Source organism: Girardinichthys multiradiatus, chromosome 6 (assembly GCF_021462225.1).
Source record: "Girardinichthys multiradiatus isolate DD_20200921_A chromosome 6, DD_fGirMul_XY1, whole genome shotgun sequence".
NCBI classification, from domain to species: Eukaryota; Metazoa; Chordata; class Actinopteri; order Cyprinodontiformes; family Goodeidae; genus Girardinichthys; species Girardinichthys multiradiatus.
This window is the reverse complement of record NC_061799.1, coordinates 13,881,681-13,887,680: the sequence shown is the minus strand read 5'-3', so window position 1 is coordinate 13,887,680 and position 6,000 is coordinate 13,881,681. Positions and strand designations below refer to the sequence as shown.

Genomic DNA, 6,000 nt, shown 5'->3' with positions numbered 1-6,000 from the left:
CTGCTGCTAAAAGGGAGACCAATACTAATGATTAGTGTATAATATTTTTCTGAGCTCATCAGACACCTCTCAACTGTGCCAGTCCATGTTCAGTCTGATGCATACAATAATACTAAACTAACCAAAAGCATGTTTATTCCCTTTGAATAGGCTGTTTGGCACCTGTGACTAAATAAGAGTAGACCCTAAGTTTTAAACATGGCAACGATGCAACATTGTTGTAATGTTTCTTTAGATTTGTTAGTGACACTAACTAATCTGGCCATTTTAGCAACAACAAATGATCATTTTCCCTTTTTTTGTTTTTATTTATTTATTTCATTATTACATACTGAAATTGTGCAGGTAGACATTAGTAAAATGACTTGATGAAAGAATTATTATTTTAGTAAAACCTGTTGTGCCAACAAGTCTATCCATGTTTTTTTTTTGGACCAACATCTTTTCACAACCTCTATACACTTCTCATTCTAGCCCTTTTATCTTAGAGTTTTTGAAAAGTGGGATTCAATTTACAGACAAACCTGTTCAAGGCAGAGGTGAAAGTGTGCCGCCAAAGGCCATCCTCCCACCCTTGACTGTCAGCTTGGCTTTTCATTAGCTCTCTGCCATTTTGTGTGAGGTGTCAGGGATTTCATAATACCTAGGACGTGACTCAGTTCAGATGGATGCCAAGAGGTTTTCGAACAGAACAAGCCCTCGTGTTAACCTGCCTCTTTTTACAGACACTTGTATCACGTCAAAGGACTGGGGGGGGGGGGGGGGGGGGGGGTTAGTAATAAGGTAAAATACATTTTGGGTTAATAGAGGAGAAAAGAAACACTGCAAAGGCTTCTGTAGTAAAATAGGTGCAATCAAAGTGCTTCCTAGTCAATACACACAGAAGCACCATTTAAAAACATCAGGGGGCTGGACTTAAAGGGTGGCATTAGACTTTGAATGGAGAAGGATCTAATACATGGATGGTCCTCTTCCTCAGGCAGTCCATTGACTCCAAACTGAGCCTATTAGCAAGACAACACACCACTAATGGCAGTGCTACTGCTGCCACTGCCCCTCCATGTGTATGGAGACCACCCAGCACACACACACTCAACACACGCACATTCCCTTTTCACTTTTCCCACGCTATTGTTACATTTGATAGTGTGAAACCAGATCAAAGTGTTACTTCCATTAGAAAACATAACAGTCTGTTAGAGCAAAATTTTTGTTGTGGTTCTGTGCAATTAGCTGGTTGTCAGAGATTAAGAGTACTGATAAAAATAGACACAACAAAAGTTGCTGTCAAAAGTCTGTAAATCATACAAAAATGACAGAAAGCATAAAACAAAACTCAAAGTCATCTTCAGAATGAATTAATTTCTTCCTTATGATATTATTACAATGATATCAATTTTCTAGATCAAAAAATGACTGTATTTATTCAAGAGTTTAAATGTCTAGTGGTAAATATGACAACACATCAACACATCTCTACTCTACTAGTAGATGTAAATAACTTGCATTTTAATCTGGTGTTAAACTTTTAGGCTGTGTAGGCATTGCACTGACAAGATGTCTTCTCAATGTCATCAGAGGCAAAGTTCAATTTATTGTTTTTAAAGTAAAACATCACTTGTTCATGAATCCTCATTTCCAGCCAGAACTATGCAGTACCTCTGTGTCTGAGTTGCTTGTAACAGAAAGAAATGATGTAGAGCTGAAAGAAAACATCTGAGCCAGACGAGCAATGGTGTTAATCTGTAGTTGTAAATAAATTTAAATAAATAAAAACGGTTGCTCTGGATTTTTACCATTTTTGCTTTCTGAAGTGTGTGACACTGTAGCTCATCTGGTGCTTAGGTTAATTACAAAGACATCCTGAGCTTGAGAACAGCTCATTTTCCTTTTTAAGTGTTTGCTGGTGTCAGCTTACACAGGTCTGCATTTTATAATAAAGGTCTAAAAACACACAGAAAAAAACATCCACCATATGGACCAAATTTATACCAACTCTCTTTGCTGTTCAGTTGCTGAGATCATGAAGGTCCATGCCAGTAAATAAAATGTTCCCACTACCAAGATCTGGTTCTCTCCCTTCATCTTTATTAGAAGGCTTTATGGCCACTCAACTTAATCTGGTGACGTGTACATAATCGCCCCTTGTTTTCATTGAATTTTAGTCTGCCATACATTTCTATTGGTAGCTACTCTAACGGGAAATGTTTTACACGTTATGTTCTCTGAAGTTATACATGAAGTTACACAAGAAGAACTTCTGTTTCCCATGTAAATGGTTGCCAGCATTTCTGTAAATAACCATTCAATGCAAATATGATGACGGATAAAAGATTATTAACTTTTTTTTTTTTTTTATTGGGGTTGTTTTCAGTCAATAGAAGCCTGCTTTGGTCTTGGAGTCTCTTGGGCTGGCTGTCAGCTTTAACTAATCTGGATCTATATTAAATACCGATGCCAAATGCATTACGTACTGTAGACAAGCCCTTACCTGCTTCTATCCTTTTAAAAGAGCGTCACATCAAAAAATCTAGACTAAGCCCTTTAAATATTGCTTTTGAGACCAAAAGTCACTGAAGATGTGGGGAATAAACTTCATTTATGTATTTGAGGGCCATTACATCCAATAGTAAAATGTAACTTCTAAAAACAACAACGTGTTATTTGTTTTTATAAATAACACTGATTAAGTGTAAAAAATCACCCTAGCTCACGCTTGTTTTTCTGCATCTTTTGAGATTTTGCCTTGTTCAATCAATATTCAGTGTGACTTAATGAATTACTAATTACTAAACCTTCCTATTGTGGAGACAAACCTCCTGAAAAGTAGTTTAGAAGGCAAAAGAAGCTGCATTCGGAAGATGGACAAATGTTTACTACCACATGTGGTCAGCAGGGGGATGGTGGGGAGAAGAAACACAAACACTTCTGTGTTTTAAGTCTTACATTTTCTTCATCAGATCATAAGCATTTCTCTTTTTCAAAAGTGAGATGAACCTTTAGCCCCAGCACTTTATATACATGTGCATCTTGTACATCTTTTTTAGTATTGTTCGAAGTATTAGTCAAAGTTTGATTTATAAAGCTGATGAACTGGAGATATATCTCTGATTACATTTTACCAAAGAGGGAAAAGAAATCAGGAACGATACATTAGATGCTGGATCATATTTTATTACTTGGTTATAACTTACGTCTGTGATTTTATGCATCTGAAGAACTTTTTTTCTATTGTGGCATTCAGTGTGCAAGGGAATAATTAGAATTTATTTCAAAAAATGAAAATATAAAACTATACACTTTGACAAGTCTCTTTTACCACTGTCAGACTCGCACCCCTCGGTCACCCAACACGGCTTTAGTGAACTCTCCCTCTGACTCACTAACTTCAGTTTCTAGTGCGCACTTTCTAAGAGTGTCTGCTAGTCCACTTCTTTTTGTTAAGAGCTGGACTTCATTGGCTTTATGGCAAATAGCAGTCTCTCCAGCGAGTGAAAGAGAAGAACGGGGGGAGCTGGAGGGAGAGAAAGAGAGGAGGTGTGTGTGTGTGGGGGGGGGGGTTAATTCATTCACTTTGCGCACAAAGCGCAGTGGAAATCACCCAGGGGAACGAAACGCCAGACAGAAAAGGAGCGGGGGGAGAAACAGTCCAGTTACAGTCCACGCCTAATCGAAAATTTACAAAATGTTTTTTTTTTCTTCTTTGATTCAAACGGCAGCAAAAGTAATATTATATTAGTCATGTTTAATTTAATGAATATGACACAATAAGAGGGTGTTTTGATCCGTTAAATTTGGGGTGATTCTGTGATCCGGTTCGGTTTCGGGCACTTTAACGCGCTAGTTTTTCTTTATTTTGAATAACTACAATCAAAAAGACTTCTGTGTGCCTCCGTAAGGCACTGAGCGACCCGAGCGCTGCGCGGCAGCACTGCACCTCGGTGCGCCCTGGATCCCCGGACACCCTCCTCCCTCCCTCCGTTCCCCCTCATCCACCCCCACGCTCTCTACTCAGCTCCAGCCTCACACACGTCGCTGTTGAGGACTGTAACCCCCCCCCCCCCCCCCCCCCCCCCCCCCCCCCCCCCCCCCCACACACACACACACACACACACACACCACATCACCACCCTCCCTTCACACTACTGCCTGCCACCGTCGCTGCGATCCTGCGCTCTCTCTCGCCGGCTCCGCCGCTCCTTCCTCACTGATTGTCCCTCTCTGTGTGCGATCGTGCCATTGATACCCACTTTACAGCGTGTCTGTGGAAAGTCAGCCTCTCTCTCTAAATCTGTGCGTCCCTTACTCTCCATTTTCCTCCCCTCTGGTTGCGCTGTGGCAAACTAACAAACAGAGGAGGTGTTAACTACTTTTTTTGCCTTTTCCTAAACGCGCCTCCCCGTTATCGCTCGGTTGCTGCAGCGCCTTCACCAGAAAGGGTCGGTGCCGCACTGATGATACTCCTACTCCGCAGAAAAGTTTTCGGTTTGTTGTGAGGATAAAAAAAAAAGACGAAAAAGCCGGAAACCAAACAGCTGTCTGCAGTAGAAGCGGACTCTCGCCAAGGAGAGGTGAGTAACTCCTGTCTGTTTGTTGTTAAATGTGAAGCGCAAACACGTCCTGGTTTAACGCATTTTTTTCGCGTTCCGTCGCATCTTTCTGATTTCTTTGGAAGCGCTTCTTACTTTCTCCATGACTGTTGCGCAAAAAAGTATGGAAAATGTCACGGCAGGGGTTATGGACACTTATGCGCGTGCGTTTATATTTGTTTATGTCTTCTTCATTTAAGAGCGCGTGCAAGCGTGCATTCGTGTGTGCCGGACTTCTTTAAAGAAGAAAGTGGCATCTTGATTTGTTGTGGCGCTTGCGTCGATGGCATTACGCGCACGTTACTGTCACTAATTACATCTCTTCAAAGAATGCAACTAATGCTGTTTCAACAATTTTTTTTTTTCTTATTTATGAATGATAATTTTAGGGAACTGCGTTTAAGAGGATTTGGTATTATATTATATATTGGTATCATGCTCTTGATCTTTACTCATTGATAGAAAGAAACAAAAAGATCAAACTTTCTACTGCAGTTTTTATCAGCACCGCCCCTCTGACCTGCATTAATGAGCGCCGGGCAGGCCTGCTCCCAGATATGTTTAGTTAAAAATTAAGAACCTGAACACAGCAGCTCTTTTTACATATAACTAACGGGATGTTTCCGTTACATTTACTTCAGGGTATTAAAGCGCCCGTAACAAGGAGCGCATCTGGGTTTAAGAGCCATATATTGACCTCCTTATATAGCTGCGGCTGAATAAAGACTATAATGAGTCAGATTTTAATGCGTTACTTTAGGGGGGAGATATTTAAATGGCTGATATGCATTATAGAACTAGCGTTAATCCCAATTTAGGAACTTTTTTTTAATTTAAATTGTATTTATTTATTTGTATAATAAAATATAAAAAAACAGAGAGTGTAAAGAAATATTTAATTTTAGCACGATTTGGGGCCAGCGACGTGCATATTTACGCACAGATGTGCCAGTTTTGTGCAAAACCTTGTTAAAGTTAATGTCTCGGGGAGAAACAGACGGCTCGCATTGAGGAGGCTCGTGCACATGGGTGTGTGCACGCACGCAAACATACACGTGCGGGAAAAAGCAGTTGGGAAACACCTGTTAACCGGGGAGAGATTATAATTTACATCACCCCCTCTAAATAAGCAGCGCCCACTGCAGTCTCTGGAAGACCCCCGGGGGGGTACCTCCACTTTCACGGCCGGGCAGAGGGACCCCAAATATGAACTGAGCGCTGTTGCTGCCTCGGTGTTACTTATAATTTAAATCTGAGGAATCTGTTGAGGGAATAACGAGAATTTAACGGGGTTCTCTGTTTCTAATTTTAGAGGAATAACAAAGAGTCCGAAATAAAGAGTAAAAGGAGTTTGACTGATCTTTTTTTATGATAAGCACTTCTCATGATGTGTTATAACCGAAATTACATC

At 40.5% G+C, this 6,000-nt stretch overlaps 1 protein-coding gene across 10 annotated transcripts in view; it reads left to right on the top strand.

Moving 5' to 3' along the window:
• The first annotated feature begins 4,180 nt into the window (after positions 1-4,180).
• The window catches only part of rnf220a (ring finger protein 220a), a 207,560-nt gene continuing 205,740 nt past the window's right edge, over positions 4,181-6,000 (top strand). For 2 of the 10 annotated variants that reach the window (XM_047368821.1, XM_047368820.1), the window contains exon 1: positions 4,203-4,571. The gene's annotated coding sequence lies outside the window, so the exon portion shown is untranslated. Of the gene's footprint in view, positions 4,572-6,000 lie in introns of all 10 variants that reach the window. The other 8 variants (XM_047368822.1, XM_047368825.1, XR_007038727.1 and 5 more) reach the window with 8 other exon arrangements.